Raw genomic sequence first — 22,517 nt, forward strand, 5'->3', positions numbered from 1 at the left:
TCGTCTGTCGGACATGAAGAGGGAGGGCATTCCATACCAGCGGCAGGAAGTGGGCCAGAGGTCAGAGATGAGATAGACCAGACTGAGATTTCAAAGAATAATTCATCCATGCCTATATCATCCCATCAGCCAAGGGTCAAGGGTTGGAATGCCGGCTCTGTTACTTGTCTACTGTGTGACCTTGGGCAAGCCACCTAACTTCTCTGTACCTCAGCTACCTCATCTGTAAAATGGGGATAAAGATTGTGGGCCACGCGTGGGACAAACTGATCACCTTATATTCCCTCAGCGCTTAGAAAAGAGCTTTGCACATGGTAAGGGCTTAGCACATGCCATTATTATTATTATTATCAGCCAGTTAGCATTCCTTTATAGTTCATTGCTTATTCATTTATTTCTAATTTTTAGATGAGTTTATGTATGCGTTGACTCCTATTTCTACTGTGCAAATTCAGGTTCTGTCTGTCCTACTCACTGTCTTACGAACTCCAAAGGATAGGGTCACTTCTGTTGCTGCCAGATTCCTGTGGTGGTGAAAAATACCTAGCTATCACCCATTTCCTCTTGGGAAACCCAGCAACAATTTGTCCAAGTCTCAATGGACATTACCCCAGCGCTTAGAACAGTACTTGACACATAGTAAGCACTTAATAAATGCCATCATTATTATTATTACTTATTATTCTTATTGTTTTTGTTAAGTGCTTACTATGAGTCAAGAATTGTTTTAAACCCTGGGATAGATACAAGTTAATCAGGTTAGACCCGTTACCTGACTTCTATGGGGGCTCATAGTCTTAGTCCCCATTTTGCAGATTAAAATCTAGAAAAGTCTTGGAAGCAGCGTGGCTTAGCGGAAAGAGCCCGGGCTTGGAAGTCAGAGGTCTTCGGTTCTAATCAATCAATCAATCAATCAATCAATCGTATTTATTGAGTGCTTATTGTGTGCAGAGCACTATACTAAGCGCTTGGGAAGTACAAGTTGGCAACATATGGAGACGGTCCCTATCCAACAGTGGGCTCACAGTCTAGAAGGGGGAGACAGAGAACAAAACAAAACATATTAACAAAATAAAATAAATAGAATAGATATGTATAAGTAAAATAAATAAATAGAGTAATAAATATGTACAAACATATATACATATATACAGGTGCTGTTGGGAAGGGAAGGAGGTAAGGCAGGGGGGATAGAGAAGGGGAGGAGGGGGAGAGGAAGGAGGTGGCTCAGTCTGGGAAGGCCTCCTGGAGGAGGTGAGCTCTCAGTAGGGCCTTGAAGGGAGGAAAAGAGCTAGCTTGGCGGATGTGGGGAGGGAGGGCATTCCAGGTCAGGGGGATGACGTGGGCTGGAGGTCGACGGTGGGGCAGGCGAGAACGAGGCACGGTGAGGAGATTAGTGGGAGAGGAGCGGAGGGTGCATGCTGGGCTGTAGAAGGAGAGAAGGGAGGTAAGGTAGGAGGGGGCGAGGTGATGGACAGCCTTGAAGCCGAGGGTGAGGAGTTTCTGCCTGATGCGTAGGTTGATTGGTAGCCACTGGAGAATTTTGAGGAATACCCGTTCTGCCACTTATCAGCTGTGTGACTTTGGACAAGTCACTTCACTTCTCTGGGCCTCAGTTACCTCATCTGTAAAATGGGGATGAAGTCTCTGAGATCCACGTGAGACACCCTGATTACCTCGTATCTATCCCGGTGTTTAGTACAGTGCTCGGCACATAGTTAGCGCTTAACAAAACCCATCATCATTATTGTTATTACAGATGAGGCCAATGAGGCATAAAGGAAGTGAAGTGACTTGCCCAAGATCACCCAGAAGACAGGTGGCAGAGCAGGATTAGAATCCAGGTCCTCTAACACCTTCCACTATCTGTTTCATGCTCAAATACTATTGCTTGACTGACCTACGTCTCTGGCACATTCCACAGTCACTTAAGGAAGACATGTTCTTTGGACACAGTTTGGGGGAAACCGCGTCCCAGTAGAAAAAAAAAATGGATTTGTACAGCCTTGACCTTGTTAAGGTACACAAATCATTCAGGTTCTTAGACCCCACTCTGGGAATGACTAGGCGATACTAGACTGCAAGGTCGTTGTAGGCAGGGAAAGTGCCTGTTTCATTGTTATAGTGTACTCTCATAAGCACTTAGTACAGGGCTCTGCACGCAGTAAGCATTCCATAACTAAGCTGATTGTTAGAGCCACTAATCAACTGATTTGGCAGTGATCGCGTATGTATTTTGCAAGCTGCTGACGAGACCATTTAACTGTGCCGATCCATCCCATTTTCTTTCCAGGGCAATCGCACCGCGCTGAGGGAATTCCTGCTCCCGGAATTCTCGGAGGTTCGGGAGCTGCAGCTGGTCCAGGCCTCGCTGTTCCTTCTGGTCTACCTGGTAGCCCTGACTGGGAATTTCCTCATCGTCGCCGTCACCGTCCTCGACCGGCGCCTCCACACCCCCATGTACGTCTTCGTCAGGAATCTGTCCATCCTCGACCTTGGCCTCATCTCCGTCACCGTCCCCAACTCCGTCATCAACTCCCTGACCAATAGATCCATCTCCTTCGTGGGCTGTGTCCTCCAAGTGTTTATGACTTTGGCATCTGCCGAGCTGGCCTTCCTTACGGCGATGTCCTATGACCGCTATGGGGCCATCTGCCTCCACCTGCTCTACGAGGTCATCATGGACCGAGGGGCCTGTGGGAAGATGGCGGCCGCCTCCTGGCTCAGTGGAGGCCTTTCCGGCCTCATGCACATGAACGCCACCTTCTCCGAGCCCTTCTGTGGGTCCAACACGATCCGCCAGTTCTTCTGCGACGTCCCCCAGCTCCTGGCGCTCTCTGACCCCAGTGTGGTCATCTGAGAACTGGGAGTCACGGGCTTCATTTCGGGTCTCTGCTTCCTCTGCTCTGTCTCCATCGTCGTCTCATACGCTTACATCTTCTTGGCCGTGCTGAAGATCCGCTCGGTTCGGGGCCGGACCCGAGCCTTCTCCACCTGGCTGCCACACCTCACCGTAGTCTCCATTTTCCTCTTAACCGGGGCTGTGGCCTTTCTGAATCGGAGACCGAATGGTTCTCTGTTTCTTGACCTTCTTCTGTCCATGTTTTATTCCGTGGTTCTCCCCGCCCTGAACCCTGTCATCTACATCCTGAGGAACAGGGACCTGAAGGCTGCCCTGGGGGACATTTTGGGTGGTCTGTTGTTCATCTAGAGAGAAGTGTACTCTTGCTCATAGATCAATCAGTGGTATTTATTGAGCCCATACCGTGTGCAGATCTCTGTGCTAAGCGCTTGAGATAGCTGGTGCTTAGTACAGTGGCTGGCACATAGCACTTAACAAATACCATTATTCAATATTATTATTAACAATGAGGAGATATTTGTGTAATGGAATCACTGGTCTTACAAAACTCCGATCAGTTTCTTCTCTATTTGGGTGGGTGCTCCCTTGCTCTGCTGTTTAATTGAACCTCTGGGCTTCTAGGCACCAACCTCAGATCGACAGTCTCAAACCCACATCTCCATCCTCTTCGAATCTGGGCCACAGAAGGACTAATTCCATTGTTTTGTACAGTGGGACTAATTAAAGTCTGATTTCCCTATCCCATCCATCAGGACTTCCTCTCATCCCAGAGTTCCCAGAGCCTTGAACGCTAGAAAAGCAAAGGACCCGATCCTCACCCCCTCAACAAAATCTTGGCACTTATTACGAATCATCCCCATCTCCCATTCTTTCAACTCCGATCCAAACCAATCGCACAGCTCTCCGACCTGTTCCAGCATCGCGGGAGACTGGAAGAAAGTCGGTCTTCGTTCCCGAGGATTTCTATTCCTCCTCAACTGAGAGCCATAAATCTCTATTCCTGTTTCCATATCCCTGATCTCCATTTCTACAGATAAGGTCTTTGACCGAACGGGAGAGGAGGAGATCTTCTGTGTATTACAGATCTCGGTGTCCAATGAGGTTACGGGGGAATAACGGGAAGATTCAGGAAAGCCAGTTCGATGACTCTCCCGTGTTTCCTCGCAGACCGTGCCGTGAGGTGAGTTCTTTCTCTTCTTCATGGTGCCACGAGTGAGGAGGCAAAAAGACTCTTTCTGCCCACGTGTCCTGAGATGCTAGGGCCTAATGAGAGCCTTTCAGATCCAAGAACGAAGGATTAGAACAGTGCTTGGCACATACTAAGCGCTTAACAAATGCCATCATTATTATTATTATCAAACAGACGTCACACTGCACGAGGTACAACGACTGAATCACGTCAACGACCTGTCCATCTCAGTACTCTTTCTCTGACAATAGCAACAGGCTGCATAGGAGCATATGATAATAAATGTCTTAACCTCCATCTCAATGCATCAATCGATCAATGATATTTATTGAGAGCTTACTCTGGACAGAGACTATACTAAGCGCTTGGGAAACCAATCAATCAATCAATCAACCAATCGTATTTATTGAGCGCTTACTGTGTGCAGAGCACAGTACTAAGCGCTTGGGAAGTACAAGTCGGCAACACATAGAGACAGTCCCTACGCAACAGCGGGCTCACAGTCTAGAAGGGGGAGACAGAGAACAAAACCAAACATACTAACAAAATAAAATAAATAGAGTAGATATGTGCAAGTAAGATAAATAAATAAATAGAGTAATAAATATGTACAAACATATATACATATATACTGGTGCTGTGGGGAAGGGAAGGAGGAAAGATGGGGGAGAGGGAGAGGGGGTCGAGGGGGAGAGGAAGGAAGGGGCTCAGTCTGGAAAGGCCTCCTGGAGGAGGTGAGCTCTCAGTAGGACCTTGAAGGGAGGAAGAGAGCTAGCTTGGTGGATGGGCAGAGGGAGGGCATTCCAGGCCCGGGGGATGACGTGGGCCGGGGGTCGATGGCGGGACAGGCGAGAACGAGGCACGGTGAGGAGATCAGCGGCAGAGGAGCGGAGGGTGTGGGGTGGGCTGTAGAAGGTACAGCAGGAGTCCACAAGGAGCTTACAGTCTAGAGTAGGAGATGGACATTATTATAAAGTAAATGAATTATGGATACGGACGTAAGTGCTGTGGGCTGAGGGAGGGGTGAATAATGGGAGCAAATCTAAGTGCAAGAGTGTGGGACAAGAGGGGATGAGGGCTTAGTTGGGTGTGCTCTGTTGGAGGAAATGTCCCTTCAAAAAGGTTTTGGAGGGGGAGAGAGCGTTTGTCCATCGGAGGGAGGGATGCGGGCGACAGCTCAGTGGTGAGCTGGACTAGACTGAGATCTCAAAGAACGATTCCCATGTCATCCCATTAGCCAATTTAGCACTAGTATGTTCATCTGTATAACGCATTTCTTATTCGTTCATTCCTACTTTTCAGATGGGTTTTAAGTAAACTTTGACTCCTATTCCTATGGTGCAAATTCAAGTTGTATCTGCCTCCCTCACTAGCTTATCAACTTTCAAGGATAAGGGTGACATCTGTTGCTCCCAGTATCCAAGTACAGTGCCCTGAACTCAGTAAACCCTCCGGACCTCAGTTATCCCATCTGTGAAATGGGATTAAGACCGTGAGCCCCATGTCGGAGAGGAACTGTGTCCAGCCTGATAAGCCTGTATTTACCCCAGTTCTTAAGACATGGTCCTTAAGACATGCCATTAAAATAATGAACATCCATAACATTGATGGTGGTGGTGAAAAATATAGCATTTACCTAGCCACCACCCATTTTCTCTTAGGAAACCCAGCAACGATTTGTCCAAGTCTCATTGGACTTATTATTAATTATGATGATTATTATATTTGTGAAGCCCTTACTATGAGTCAAACACTGTTCTAAATGCTGGGGTAGATGCAAGTTCATCAGGTTGGACACAGTCCAACCTGACAGATGGGGAACACAGTCTAAAACTCCATTTTATGGATGAGGTCACTGAGGTGCAGGGATTGTGATTTGCTCAAGATAATCCATCTGACAGAAATTATCCGTAATTTTATTTATTTGTATTGATAGCTGTCTCCCCCACTCCAGACATTAAGCTCACTGTGGGCTGGGAATGTGACAGATTTGTGTTGTATTGTGCTCTCCCAAGCGCTTAGTACAGTGCTCTGCATACAGTAAGCGGTCAGTAAATGATTTAATGAATGAATGAATGAATATCAGGTAGCAGAGGCAAGATTAGAATCCAGATTCTCTAACTCTCAGGCCCGGGCTCTTTCCACTAGGCCACACAGCTTCACGCTCAAATACTATTTATTGGTTGACCTGAGTCTTTGACACATTCCACACTCAATTAAGGAAGTCACATTCCCCAGGCACAGTTTGGGGGAAACCATGTCCAGTGCGGAAAAACGGATTTGTGTAGTGTTTGTGTTGTTATGATACACAGTGCAGGCGAGTTCCTAGACTCCCTCTGGCAATGGCTAGGAGATGCTAGACTGTAAGCTCGTTGTGGGCAGGAAATGCGTCGGTTTTCTTGTTTGAGTGTACTCTTTAAAGCACTTAGTACAATGCTCACCATGCAGTAAGCCCTCCATAAATACGAGTGATTGATTGACGCCCCCATCAATTGATTTGGCAGGGATCGCGTGTGTATTTTGCTAGCTACCGACGAGATAGTTCAACTGTGCGATCCATCCCATTTTTCTTTCAGGGAACTGACGAGATGGCCCTGGACAATCGCACGGCAGTGAGGGAATTCCTGCTGCTGGGATTCTCGAAGGTCCGGGAGAGGCAGGTGGCCCAGGCCGCGCTGTTCCTCCTGGTCTACCTGGCGGCTGTGACGGGGAATCTCCTCATCGTTACCATCACCGTCCTCGACCGGCGCCTCCGCACCCCCATGTATTTCTTCCTCAGAAACCTGTCCGTCCTCGACCTCGGCCTCATCTCCGTCACCGTCCCCAACTCCGTCGTCAACTCCCTGACCAACAACAGATCCATCTCCTTCGTGGGCTGTGTCCTCCAAGTGTTTTTCTTTGTGTCTTTGGCAACTGCCGAGTTGGCCTTCCTCACGGTGATGTCCTATGACCGCTATGTGGCCATCTGCCTTCCGCTGCGCTACGAGGTCATCATGAGCAGAGGGGACCTTTGGAAGATGGCGGCCACCTCCTGGATCAGCGGGGGACTCTCTGGCCTCGTGTACACGGCTGCCACCTTCTCCGGGCCCTTCTGTGGGTCCAACGCGGTCCGCCAGTTCTTCTGCGACGTCCCCCAGCTCCTCACGCTCTCTGACCCCAGTGTGATCGTCCAAAAAGTCGGGTAACAATCTCTGTTGTTAGCCTCGCCTTCCTCTGTTTGGCCTCCATCGTCGTCTCTTACGTGCACATCTTCCGGGCCGTGCTGAGGATGCCGGCCGCTGAAGGTCGGGCCAAAGCCTTCTCCACCTGCCTGCCCCACCTCACCGTCGTGACTTTCTTTGTCTCCACGGGTGGTTTTGCCTACCTTAATCCAAAAGGTTCTCCCGTTCTTGATCTGCTTCTGTCTGTGTCCTATGCCGTTGTGCCTCCGGCCGTGAACCCCCTAATCTACAGCCTGAGGAACAAGAACATGAAGTCTGCTTTGTGGAAAATTCTGGGCGGAAAATTGTGAACCTAGAGGAAAATGTCCTTTTATTTTTAAGAGATTCTCTCTTTCATTCTATCATTCTCTCCACCTCTAGATTGTAAGATCGTTGTAGGCAGAGAAGATAACTACGAACTCCATTGCATTGTTCTCTCCAAAGTGCTTAGTAACAATAACAATAATAATAATAATAATGTTATTTGTTAAGTGTTTACTATGTGTCAAGCACTGTTTTAAGCGCTGGGGTAAATGCAAGGTTATCAGGTTGTCCCAGTCTTAATCCCCATTTGACAGATGAGGTAACTGAGGCCCAGAGGAGTGAAATGACTTGCCTAAAGTCCCACAGCTGACAAGTGGCAGAGCGGTGATTAGAACCCACGACCCCTGACTCCCAACTCTTGCTCTTTCCACTGAGCCACACTGCGTCACAGTAAGTGCTCAATGAATGCCACTGACTGATTCATTCATTTAGCCCGTAAGCTCTTTTTGGTAGGGAATGTTTTTAAAAATTCTGTTGTGTTATAGTCTCCCAAGTGATTAATTCAGTGCTCTGGACACAGTAAGAGCTCAATAAATACAACTGATTGACTAATTCCTCTAGACTGTAAGCTCCTTGTGGGCAGGAAATGTGTCTTCCATCTCTGTTGTATTGTATTCTCCCAAACACTTAGTATAGTGCTCTGCACATAGTAAGTGCTCAATCAATACTATTGCTTGATTGATTGTTCGTCTTAAAAGATGTCCCAAGCCGAAACTCCACTCCAATCTGTCCAGGTCAAGGACACTTTTTATGGAATTTGTTAAGCGCTCACTATGTGCCAAGCACTGTCCTAAGCCCTAGGGCAGATACAAACTAATCAGGTTGGACACAGTCCCAAGCTGACACAGAGCTCACAGTCGAAGTCAGAGGGAGCAGGATTTAATTCCCATTTTTATCCGAGGCACAGAGAAGTGAAGTAACCTGTTCAAAGTCATATATGGAAGAGCCAGGATTAGAACCCAGATCCTCTGACTCGACACCTGTGTTCTTTCCACTGGTTTTCCTTGTGAAGGTTTCCTTTGCAGTTCAGCTCAACACCTTGATAGGTATTCCTGCCAACACAAGGTAGTCATTTTCTTCACGACCTACTTGTTATCAACAAGTTGTGTTGTGTCAACCATTGTCTCTGTGATCTGCCTACTCTATTATACTCTCCCAGGGTCTCAGTACAGCGCTTTGCAATACGTAAGTGCTTAATAAACACCATTGATTGAATGTTTAATAATTCCAACAATAATGATAATAACTTACAGATAGATTGATTACCATATGCAGGAATCATGTCTAGTTACTCTACTGTATGCTCTGAAGAGGTTAGTACAATGCTCTGCACGGCAAGCACTAAAAAAGAGCATTGATGAGGGAACTGTAAACTCTCCGAGGGCCAAAATCTCATCTACTTTTTCTATCGTACTTTCCCAAGCACTTAGTACCGTGTTCTGCACCGAGGAAAAACTCAATAAATCCCACTGATTCATTTATTGATTAAACAATTGCAATTAAGCTTGCAGTCAAAGATCCGTACATCCACGAGTGTTCAGGATGGGTATAAACAGAAATGTAACAGCCAGAGGTGAACATGGGGGTAATATGATGCCTATAAATAGAGAATAGAGGTGGCTATGCAGTTGACCCTATTTAGAGAGTTGGGAATGAAAAAAAAACCCTTTTCTACATATCACTGCACTACTGAGCCGTCTCCCTCATCACATCTCTGCAAATACATAATGTACACCTACTACCTCCACTTGGTTTTGTGGATTGTAGAATCATGTCCCTCTTCCTCAGGCTGCAGATGAGGGGGTTGAGGGCGGGGGGCACCACCGTGTAGAACACGGACACCAGCATGTCTCAGGGTAGAGGGGGAGTCCGAGAGCGGTTTGAGGTGGGTGATGATCACAGCTGAGACAAAAAGAGCCACTTGGTATTGGTAACAAACAGTCCTCCGCACTTCCTAAACGCTCAATACCATACTTATTGGTTATTATTATTGTTATTATTAAGAGCTAAGGCAGATACAACATAATCAGGTCAGACTCACCTCTGTCCCACGAGAGGTTCACAGTCAAGGAAGTAGGGAGACGAGATACTGAATCCCCATCTGGAAGATGAGAACGTTGAGGCACAGGGAATGAGAAACCGGGGATCCAGAGACCTGAGTTCTAATCCTGGCTCCACCCCGTGCCTGCTGTGTGACCTTGGGCAAGTCTTTTAACATATCAGTACCTCAGTTTCCTCATCTGTGAAATGGGGATTTAATCTCTGTTCTCCCTTCCATCACCCTGTGAGCCCTAAGGGGACAGGGACTGTGTCCAACCTGATTATCTTGTATCTACCCCTGCGTCTAATATGGAATATCATATCGTTCATTTCCAAGTGCTTAGTACAGTGTTCTGCACACAGTAAGTGCTTGATAAATACCATTGATCTACTGATTGACCCATTAGAGTACCCAGAACAGTGACCATGTGTGTTGTAGGAAGGAACCACGGAGAAGGTATCTCTGAGATGGGGCAGACACTGTTTCAGGAGAAGCAGAGGATTCCTTTATCCCTTGGGAGAAAATTTTCCCCCTGCTATTTTCCTCAGGGCGGTCTTCACGTCCCTGTTCCTCAGGCTGTAGATGAGGGGGTTCAGGGCGGGGGGCACATCGGTGTAGAACACGGAAACCAGCAGGTTCAGGGGTGAGGGGGAGTCCGAGAGCGGTTTGAGGTGGGCGACGAGCCCAGTTGAGACAAAAAGAGCCACCTTACTGATGGTGATAATAATAATAATAAATGATACTTGTTAAGTGGTTACTATGTGCCAACTTGTACTTTCCAATGCCAACTTGAACTTCCCAAGCGCTTAGTACAGTGCTCTGCACACAGTAAGCCCTCAATAAATATGATTGAATGAATGAATGAATGAATGTGCCAGACACTGTTCTAAGCGCTGGTTTCAATGCAAAATAATCTGGTTGGATACAGCCCCTGCCCTACATAGGCCTCAAAGTCCCCGTTTCACAAATGAGGGAACTGAGGCACGGAGGATTAAAATGACTTCTCCGAGGTCACACGGCAGGCAAGTGGCAGAGTTGGGATGATGATAACCCAGCGTGGCTCAGTGGAAAGAGCACGGGCTTTGGAGTCAGAGGTCATGGGTTCAAATCCCGCCTCCACCACTTGTCAGCTGTGTTACTTTGGACAAGTCACTTAACTTTTCTGGGCCTCAGTTACCTCATCTGTAAAATGGGAATTAAGACTGTGAGCACCCCGTGGGACAACCTGATCACCTTGTATCCCCCCCGCGCTTAGAACAGTGCTTTGCACATAGTAAGCGCTTAATAAATGTCATCATTATTATCCTTGTAGACTGTGAGCCCGTTGATGGGTAGGGACCGTCTGTATATGTTGCCATCTTGTACTTCCCAAACGCACAGTGCTCTGCACACAGTAAACACTCAATAAATACAATTGAATGAATGAATGAATAACCCAAGTCCTTCTGACTCCCAGGCCCGTGCGTTATCCATTAGGCCGCACTGCTTCTGCCTAATTATGTTGGCTGAGTAGGATGCAGAGGGAATTCCCACAGGGAAACTCCCAATTAATCCACGGGGAGTGTGGGTCACTGCTGCCCAGGACCCAGCCGGGGGGAGTTTAGCTTCTCTTAGTGCCCTGAATGTGTCTCCTGCTCAAGGCCCCAGGGGGTAGAAGCTGCTTTTCCTGAGGAGAAGTCTTTGCTGAGGGTTGGGGAGGGGGGTTCCTGAACAGTCTCAGAGGGGCCTGGGATGCTTCTGAGCCTTTATCTTTCCCAGAGATCTCCATCAGGCCCCATTCACGGACAAGAGAAGGACTAATCCCAACCTCGGGACTGAGGAGGTGAGTATCGGTGCAGGAGGGAAGGAGAGGAAGAAAGGGGCAACGTTTGGAGTGTGTGTGAGTGTCGTGTGTGTTTGGTAGCGGAGAGTTCTGGGGATCAACCAATTGACCAGTGTATTTATTGAGCACTTACTGTTTGTTTCAACAAAAACGTAGTGGAAAGAACCTGGGCTTGGGAGCCAGAGGTCGTGGGTTCTAATGTCAGCTCTGCCACTTATCAGCTGTATGACTCTGGGCAAGTCACTTCTCTGGGCCTCAATTACCTCATCTGGAAAATGGGGATTAAGACTGTGAGCCCCACGTGGGACAACCTGATAACCTTGTATCTACCCCAGCTCTTAGAACGGTGCTTGGCACATAATAAGTGCTTAACAAATACCATCATCATCATCATCATCATCATTACCATTATTATTATTATTACTATTATCATTATTATTATTATGTCTTCCCACTCCTCAAGAACCTGCAGGGTTGCCCATCCACATCCGCATCAGACAGGAACTCCTCACCATTGGTTTAATAGTAATAATAATAATAATAATGAGGGTATTTGTTAAGCACTTACTACGTGCCCAGCACTGTACTAAGCGCTGGGGGAGATACTAGGTAATCAGGATGTCCCACGTGGGGCTCACAGAGTTCATCCCCATTTTACAGATGAGGTAACTGAGGCCCAGAGAAGTGAAGTGAGTTGCCCAAAGTCACACAGCTGAGAAGTGGCATAGCAGAGGTTAGAACCCATGACCTCTGACTCCCAAACAGCGGAGGTTAGAACTCTCGACCTCTGACTCCCAAGCCCGGGCTCTTTCCACTGAGCCACGCTGCTTCTCTGCTGAGCCACGCTGTTTAAGGTACTCAATCAGCTGACCCCCTCCTACCGCATCTCTCTGATCATCTACTCCAGCCCAGCCCACATACTCTGCACCTCTAGCTTCAGTTGACTCACTGGGCCCCGATCTCATCTATCTCACCGCCGACCCCCTTCCCCACAACCTCCCCCTCACCTGGAACTCTTTCCCTCCTCCTCCATATAGGCCAGACCACCACTCTCTCCACATTCAAAGCGTATCAAGGTCACCTCTCCTCCGTGAGGCCTTCCCCAATGAAGCCCTCTCATTCCCTTCTCCTTCTCCCTTCCATTCAGTAATTGATTCAATCGTATTTATTGCTATGAGTACTCACTATGTGCAGAGCACTGTACTAAGCGGTTCCACGTGGTTTCTGCACTTGAATCTGTGACCTTTGGACATTTGGCGTTCGCCCCACTCCCAACCCCACTTGCATGCTGGGTGACATTGGGCGAGTCGAGAAACAGAAGCGACGTTGCTCAGTGGAAAGATCCCGGGCTTGGGAGTTAGAGGTCGTGGGTTCTAATCCCGAATCTGCCTTTGTCTGTTGTGTGACTTTTGGCAAGTCACTTCACTTCTCTGTGCCTCAGTTACCTCATCTGTAAAATTGGGATTAAGACTGTGAGCCCACGTGGGACAACCTGATTATCTAGTTTCTAGCCCAGCGCTTAGAAAAGTGCTTGGCACATAGTAAGCGCTTAACAAATACCATCATCATCATGTCACCTCAACTGTCTATTCCTCAGTTCCCTCATCTGCACAGTGGGGATTCAATCCCTGTTTTTCCTCCTACTTATATTGGGGGCCCCTTGTAGTACATGATGATTATGTCTCACCAAGCCTTCGATAGCTCAGTCGGTAGAACAGAGGACTGTAGGGTCAAATACTTAGTCATCCTTAGGTCGCTGCTTCAAATCTGACTCGAAGGACTCGTCGTTTGTGAGAGGCACGTGGCTTAGTGGCAAGAGCCCGGGTTTGGGAGTCAGAGGTCGTGGGTTCTAATCCTGACACTGCCACTTGTCTGTTGGGTGACCTTGGGCAAGTCACTTCACTTCTCTGGACCTCAGTTCCCCATCTGGAAAATGGGGATGAAGACTGTGAGCCCCACGTGGGACAACCTGATGACATTGTATCTCCCTTAGCGCTTAGAACAGTGCTTGGCACATAGTAAGCACTTAACAAATACTATCATTATTATCATTAATAATATTTATTGAACACTCACTATACGCAGAACACTGTACTTAGAATAGTGCTTGGCACATAGTAAATGCTTCACAAATACCACAATTATTATTATTAGCTCCACCTGCTGTATGGTTTAACTTCTTTTCTGGACAGTCAGGTCTCTTGAAAAGAGCACAGGATGGAAGACAGAGGACCTGGATTCTAATCCCAGCTCGGACACTTGTCTGCTGTGTGATCTTGGGCAAATAATAATCATAATAATAATAACAGTAATAATATTTGTTAAGCACTTATTATGTGCAAAGCACTGTTCTAAGCGCTGGGGGGATACAAGTTGATCAGTTTGTCCCACGTGGGGCTCACAATCTTAATCTCCATTTTACAGATGAGGTAACTAAAGCCCAGAAAAGTTAAGTGACTTGCCCAAAATCACATAGCCGGTAAGTGGTGGATCCGGGATTAGAACCCATGACCTCTGATTCCCAAACTCGTGCCCTTGGGATGGGGTTTTCTACCTTGTTCTCAAGGTGATTAAACCCTACCCAACCTCACTAAATGAGTAGCTTCATCTTGTTTTCAGCTATTCCTTTCGGAAGACCTAGAGAACAAAGTGAAGATGTGTTGTGAGCTGGATTGCCTTGGTAACCAGAGGCAATCAAGGAGGACTTCAGCTGAACTGGTTTGGAGATAATGGGGCAAATGCAAGCTCTTAACCATTATGTTTTCCCATTGCAAGTGGGCTGAAGATTTGGGGAGCAGTTGGGAAATTAAGTGGAAGGAGCCCAGTCCTGGGAGTCAGGAGGACCTGGGTTCTAATTCCAGCCCCACCACTTGTCTGTTATGTGACCTTGGGGAAGTCGCTTTACTTCTCGGGGCCTCAATTACTTCATCCGCCAAATGGGGATTAAAACTGGGAGTCCCCAGTGGGACGTGGATTATGTCCAACCTGAGTATCTTGTATTTACCCCAGCGCTTAGTACAGAGTCTGGAACATAGCGAGTGCTTTACGAATACTATTAAAAAAATCCCGCCTAAGCAATGCCTGGGAAAGTGGCTCTAGGGAGGAGAGGGAATTGAGGCAGAAAGGGGATAGGGTGGAGTTTAGGGGAGACTCCGTTAGATGACTTCAATTTCCTTAGCAAAGTAGTTGGTGAATTAGGGTAGGAGAAACTTTGAGGCGTGAGATGGTTAAAAGATAACTCTCCTTGTGGGCAGAGATTGTATCTAGCAATCAATTAATGCAATTTCTTGAGAGCTTATTGTGTGCGGAGCATTGTAGTAAGAGCTTGGTAGAGTATAATCATCATCATCAATGGCATTTATTGAGCGCTAACTGGTGTGCGGAACACTGTAGAAAGCACTTAGAAGAGGACAATCATCATCATCAATGGTATTTCTTGAGCGCTTACTGTGTACAGAGCACTGTACTAAGTGCTTGGTTGAGTATAATCATCATCATCATCATCAATGGTATTTATTGAGAGTTTACTCTATGCAGAAGACTGTACTAAGTGCTTAAGCTCATTACCGCTATACTGTGCTCTCCCAAGCGCTTGGTAAAGTGCTTTGCACACAGCAAGTGCTCAATAAATACGACTGAATTAATACAACAGAGTTGGTAGACACTCCCTTCTCACAATGAGCCTACAGTTCAGAGGGGGAAACAGACACTAATATTCATTCATTCATTCATTCAATCGTATTTATTGAGAGCTTAATGTGTGCAGAGCACTGTACTAAGCCCTTGGGAAGTACAAGTCAGCAACGTACAGAGACGGTCCCTACCCAACCACGAGTTCACTAATATAATTGAATAAGTCTACCAACTCTACCACACTATATTCTTCCAAGAGCATAGAACAGTTGTCTGCACAGAGTGAATGCTCAGTACGTATTACTGATTGATTGATTGATGTGAGGGGTTGGAACGTATGGCTCCTGTCTCATCACATGTTCCAATTTACTGTTGGAAATGTAGCCATTCTCTATGTCTGGTTCACATTTCTCAGATCATGGCCAACCTCACCACGGTGACGGGATTCCTCCTGTTGGGATTCTCAGAGGTCCGGGAGCTGCAGCTAGCCCAGGCCGCGCTGTTTCTCCTGGTCTACCTGGCGGCCCTGACGGAGAATCTCCTCATGGTCGCCGTCACCGTCCTCAATGGGCACCTCCGTATACTTCTTCCTCAGGAACCTGTCCATCCTCGAACTCTGCTACGTTTCCGTCCCTGTTCCCAAATCCGTCGACAACTCCCTGACCGACCAACGGTCCATCTGTTATTGGAGCTGTGTGGCTCAAGTCTTTCTCGTGGTCCTGTTTGCCGGTTCAGAGGTGTTCCTCCTCACGTCCGTGTCCTACAACCGCTATGCCACCATCTGCCTCCCCCTGCGCTACGGGGTCATCATGGAAGGAGGGGCCTGTGGGAATATGGCGGCTGCCTCCTGGATCAGTGGGGGGCTCTTCGGGGTGATATATACAGCGGGGACGTTCTTCTCAAGCTTCTGCAGACTCCACGAGGTCCAGCAGGTCTTCTGTGATGTCCGCTTCCTCTTGAAGAGCTCTTGCTCTGGGTCGCACATCGTCATCTATACCAATGTCGCCGTTGGTGCCATTTTTTTGTTTCAGCTCTTTCATCTCCATCATCGTCTCGTACGTGCGCATCTTCCGGGCCATGCTGAGGATGCCGGCCGCCGAGGGCCGGACCAAAACCTTCTCAATCTGCCTGCCCCACCTCGCCATTGTCAGCATCTTCCTCTGTATGGCCGCCATATTCTACCTTAAGCCCCTGACAGACCCCCCCCCCCCGCCCTCAGTCCTGGACCTGCTGGTATCCATGTCCTACTCTCCCATTCTGAACCCCCTCATCTACAGCCTGAGGAACTGGGACATGAAGGCCTCCCTGGGGAGGGTTTTTTTAGGGGGTGTCCATTTCTCCAGAGTAAAAGCCCCTTCTCTTTGCCCTGATATCAGCCCCCCGGGTTGTCTCCTAGCACCCAGGTCTTTGTCAGCAGCTGCGGTTAGTAGCAGGAAATAGATTCATTGAGAATTTCTGAGACCAGTGCTCCAGACTCATTGATTTTCTACCTTCCCTGATGACCACGTTTCCCTCTCCTCTCCCGGCTCAACTTCCCTAATGGATTCCAGCCTTCTCTCTGACTCGTAGTGGTAAGCAGTGGTTTCATACCGGACAGTCCCATTTCAATACTACTCCTACTCCTACTACCACTACTACCGATATTAAGTGCTTACTGTGTGTCAAGCATTCTGCTAGGTACCGGAGTAGATATAAGATAATCATACCATTGATTAATTGATTGCCCATTACTGGTTTACAGTCTAGATGGTGGGAAATACAGTGTTCTGCACACAGTAAGTGCTCCATAACAACCTCTGATTGATTTATATGTATATATGTTTGCAAATATTTATTACTCTATTTATTTATTTAACTTGTACATATCTATTCTATTTATTTTATTTTGTTAATATGTTTGGTTTTGTTCTCTGTCTCCCCCTTCTAGACTGTGAGCCCACTGTTGGGTAGGGACTGTCTCTATACTTGTACTTCCCAAGCGCTTAGTACAGTGCTCTGCACACAGTAAGCGCTCAATAAATACGATTGATTGATTGATTGATTTATATTTACATTGATGTCAGTCTCCCCTGTAGACTGTAAGCTCATTGTGGGCAGGAAGCAAGTCTACTTACTCTGTTGTATTGGACTCTCCCAAGTGATTAGTACAGTACTCTGCACACAGTAAGTACTCACTATATTCCATTGATTAATTTATTGACTGATAATTGACTGAATACACAATCGTGGGTAATTTGGGTGAAAATATCATTGATAGAACTATTCCTGAGGCAAAATCGATCCCAGCTCAAACTGTTTCGATTGTGTTCCTTACCCAGGGGGAGGCTGATGGCGCCGTAGTGGTCATAGGACACGGCCGTGGGGACGAAGTACACAGAGCTCGCAAACGGGATCACCAGACAGACCTGCGCCACACAGCCCAGGAAGGAGATGGAGTGGCACTGAGTCAGAGACATCAGAACGGATTTGGGGACGGTGACGGAGATGAGGCAGAGGACGAGGATGGATAGGTTCCAGAGGAAGAAGTACATGGAGGCGCCCGTCGAGGGCAGTGGTGGTGACGATGAGGAGACTCCTCGTCAGGGCCGCTAGGTAGACCAGGAGGAATAGAGCGGACTGGACCATCTGAAGCTCCCGGATTGCCGAGATTGCCAGCCGGAGGAATCCCATCACCATAGAGACATCGGCAACATCTGGCGGGATACCTTTAGGCATCTTGTGATAGAACCTAATTGCAGACAATTGATCAATCAATCGATCAATCATATTTATTGAGCACTTACTGTGTGCTGAGCACTGTACTAAGCCCACGGGAGAATATGATATAAACGGTGACAGTTGGTACACACGTTCCCTTCCCACAATGAGCATATAGACTTGAGGGGGAGACACACATTAATATAAATAATGTAATTCTTAATTATACATATAATATAATTATGGTCTAGAGGAGTCAATGAATCAAAGGTATTTATTGAGCACTTACTGTGTGCACAGCACTGTAATAAAGCCTTGGGCGAGGACAATAAAATAGGGTTGGTAAACACACTCTCTGCCCACAGTGAGCTTAAGATCAAGAGGATACTCGAACAGGTAATGAAACACCTATTCAAAAAGCTTTTATTTCAGAAGGAAGCCAAGGAGAAGCAGTGTGGTCTGATGCATAGAGTAGAAATCAGAGGGACCTGGGTTGTAATCCTGCCTCTGCCACTTGTCAGCTGTGTGACCTTGGGCAAATGACTTCACTTATCTGGGCCTCTCTAAAATGGAGAGTAAGACTGTAAGGCCCATTCATTCATTCATTCATTCATTCAGTCCTATTTATTGAGCGCTTACTGTGTGCAGAGCACTGTACTAATCGCTTGGGAAGTTCATGTTGGCAACATATAGAGACGGTCCCTACCCAACAACGGGCTCACAGCCTACAAGGGGGAGACAGACAACAAAACAAAGCATGTGGACAGGTGTCAAGTCATCAGAATAAATAGAAATAAAGCTAGATACACATCATTAACAAAATAAATAGAATAGTAAATACGTACAAGTAAATTTAATAGAGTAATAAATCTGTACAAACATTTATACCGGTGCTGTGGGGAAGGGAAGGAGGTAGGGCGGGGGGATGGGGAAGAGGAGAGGAAAAAGGAGGCTCAGTCTGGGAAGGCATCTTGGAGGAGGTAAGCTCTCAGTAGGGCTTCGAAGGGAGGAAGAGAGCTAGCTTGGCGGATGTGCGGAGGGAGGGCATTCCAGGCCAGGGGGAGGACGTGGGCCGGAGGTCGACAGCAGGACAGGCGAGAACGAGGTACAGTGAGGTTAGTGGTAGAGGAGCGGAGGGTGAGGGATGAGCTGTAGAAGGAGAGAAGGGAGGTGAGTTAGGAGGGGGCAAGGTGATGGAGAGCCTTGAAGCCGAGAGTGAGGAGTTTTTGCTTGATGCGTAGGTTGACTGTCAGCCACTGGAGATTTTTGAGGAGCGGAGTAACATGCCCAGAGCATTTCTGCACAAAGATGATCTGGACAGCAGCGTGAAGTATAGACTGAAGCTGGGAGAGACAGGAAGATGGGAGATCAGAGAGGAAGCTGATGCAGTAATCCAGTCGGGATAGAATGAGAGATTGAACAAGCAAGGTAGCAGTTTGGATGGAGAAGAAAGGGCGCATCTTGGCGATGTCACGGAGGTGAGACCAGCAGGTTTTGGTGACGGATTGGATGTGTGGGGTGAACAAGAGAGCGGAGTCGAGGATGACACCAAGGTTGCAAGCTTGTGAGATGGGAAGGATGGTTGTGTCCTCGACAGTGATGGGAAAGTCAGGGAGAGGGCAGGGTTTGGGAGGGAAGATAAGGAGTTCAGTCTTGGACGTATTGAGTTTTAGATGGCCGGCAGACATCCAGATGGAGATGTCCTGAAGGCAGGCGTAGACACAAGCCTGAAGGGAGGGAGAGAAAGCAGGGGCAGAGATGTAGATTTGGGTGTCATCAGCATAGAGATGATAGTTGAAGCCGTGGGAGCGAAGAAGTTCACCAAGGGAGTGAGTGTAGATAGAGAACAGAAGGGAACCAAGGGGGACCCTTGAGGAACCCCTACAGTAATGGGATGGGAGGGGGTGGAGAAACCCGCAAAGGAAACTGAGAGTGGACGGCCATAGAGATAAGAGGAGAACCAGGTGAGGACAGAGTCCGTGAAGCCAAGGTTGGATAGCGTGTTGAGGTGAAGGGGGTGGTCCACAGTGTCGAAAGAAGCTGAGAGGTCGAGGAGGCTTAGGACATTGGATTTGGCAAGAAGGAGGTCACTGGTGACTTTTGAGAGGGCGGTTTCTGTGGAGTGTAGGGCACGGAAGCCAGATTGGTGGGGGTTGAGGAGAGTTGGCATTGAGGAATTCGAGGCAGCGAGTGCAGACGACTCGTTCAAGGAGTTTGGAAAGGAATGGTAGGAGGGAGATAGAGTGATAACTAGAAGGGGAGGTGGGGTCAAGAGAGGGTTTTTTTAGGATGGGGGAGATGTGGGCATGTTTGAAGGCAGAGGGGAAGGAACGAGTGGTGAATGAGCGGTTGAAGATGGAAGTTAAGGAGGGGAGGAGGAAAGGGGTAATAGATTTTATAAGATGAGAGGGAATGGGTTCAGAAGCACACGTGGCTGGAGCAGCACTTGAAAGGAGGGAGGAGATCGCATCTGAAGATACTGCTGGGAAGGATGTGAGAGTAGCAGAGACGGTTGAGAGCAGGAGGTTGGAGAAGGGGGAGGAATGACCTTGGGGAGCTCAGACCCCAAAGTCATTAATTTTCCTAAGGAAGTAGGAGGTCAGATCGTTGGGGGTGAGGAATGGAGGAGGGGGAGAAACAGGGGGCCTGAGAAGGGAGTTAAATGCATGGAAGAGCTGACGGGGATGATGGGCATGGGTGTCAATAAGGGAGTAGAAATAACAGGGACTGTGTCTAACCCGATTAGCTTGTATCTTTCCAGTGCTTATTTCGGTGCCTGGAACATGGTAAGCACTTAACAGATACCAGAGAATGGTTGGAGGAATGAAATCTATGAGGGCCTTGCTGTTCACGGAGCCTGTCCAAAGGAACAGGGGGACCGCAGGGAATGGACACCTCCCAGCACTGTTCCAGCGCTTAGAACAGTGCTTGGCACATAGTAAGCGCTTAACAAATACCAACATCATTATTATTACTTTCCCTTCAGGTGGCCAGTATCACAGAAGCCATCTTAGGTCTGGTACAGGATCCAACTTAGGATGCAACAAAGGGTGGCCATTTTGGAGTAGTAGTAATCACTCATCCCCTCTCAGGGTCGCAATTGGAGAGTTTCAAGTCCTCTACCAGTCTCGCCTACGGGAGGGAGAGTCAAGCAGAAGCATTTCCATTCGTAGTTTGGCAGTGGTTAGCGAGTGGCAGGCAATGTGCTACAGGTCAAAACTCACCCGTGCTGGGTAGCAGCGGTATGGGTGAGAGTCGAGGGTGGAGAACAAAGTTTACTGCGTGGAAGGAGGCGATGATAAACCACTTCCGGAATTTTACCAAGAAAACTCTATGAATACATCATCAGAACGACTGCAGGTAGAGTTGGGGCGAGATGGGAGAGATGCATCCATGGCATCGCTAAGGGTCAGAGATGACTCGACGGCAAAAGATGGACAGTAATCAATCAATCAATTAATCTTATCGATTGAACGCTTACTATGTGGAGAGCACTGTACTAAGCACATGGTACTTATACTTATACTTCTACATATATACTTATACTGTTATACTAAGTACAGTATAACAGAGTTGATAGACATATTCCCGCCTACAATGAACAACAGTCTAGAGGGCGAGATAGACAATAAAAATAAATAACTAAATATCAGATAAGAACATAAGTGCGGCGGGGCAGAAGGTGGAGCGAATAAAGGGTGCAATCCAGGTGCACAGACGACGCAGAAGGGAGTGAGAAAAGAGGGCTTAGTCGGAGAAGACCTTTTGGAGGAGATGTACCTTCAATATGGCTTTGAAAGTGGGGAGAGTCACTGTCTGTTGACCATGAAGTGGGAGGGCGTTCCAGGCCAGAGGCAGGACGTAGGCGAGGGGTCTACAGTGAGGTAGACGAGATGGAGGTACAATGAGTAGTCTGTCATTAGAGGAGCGAAGTGGGTGGGCTGGGTTATAGTAGGACAACAGGGTGGTTAGGCAGGACAGGGCGAATGTAGGATTTGGAAAGGTTTATTTGACTCTTGGTAAATGTGTCTTGTCTCAAAGTTTTCCTCAGAGCGGACTTCATATCCCTGTTCCTCAGGGTCATCCCCTCACACCCAGCACATTCCGCAGGGTGGCCTGCCCTCTTCCTCAGGACCATCCTCTCGTGCTCAGCCCCCTCCCCGTGGTGGTCTTCTTGTGTGCCCGTTCCTCAGGACGATCCCCTCACAGCCAGCCCCCTTCCCAGGGCGGCCTGCAGGTCCCTGTTGTTCAGAGCCACCTTATCACACCTAGTCCCCTCCCCATGGAGGGCTTCATGTGTCCCACTTCTTCAGGACCACCCTATCACACCCGGAACCCTCCCCACGGAGGCCTTCATGTGTCCCACTTCCTCAGGACCACACTTTCACACCCAACACCTTCCCCAAGGCCGCATCCATGTCCCTGTTCCTCAGGCTGCAGATGAGGGGGTTCAGGGCGGGGGGCACCACGGTGTAGAACATGGACACCAGCAGGTCCAGCGTCGAAGGCGAATTTGACACGGGCTTGAGGTAAGCCAAGGCTCTGGTCAAAAGAAAAGGGTGATGACAGTGAGGTGGGGCAGGCAGGTGGAGAAGGCTTTGGCCCGACTCTCGGTGGACGGGAACCTCAGCACGGCCGAGAAGATGCGGACATAGGAGACGACGAGGGAGACGAAGGAGACGAAACTAAAGCCGATACCCACGGCCACGCTGACATCAATGATAAGGTACATTTCCGAGCAGGAGATC

The sequence above is a fragment of the Tachyglossus aculeatus genome, unplaced genomic scaffold, assembly GCF_015852505.1.
Source record: "Tachyglossus aculeatus isolate mTacAcu1 unplaced genomic scaffold, mTacAcu1.pri scaffold_200_arrow_ctg1, whole genome shotgun sequence".
NCBI classification, from domain to species: Eukaryota; Metazoa; Chordata; class Mammalia; order Monotremata; family Tachyglossidae; genus Tachyglossus; species Tachyglossus aculeatus.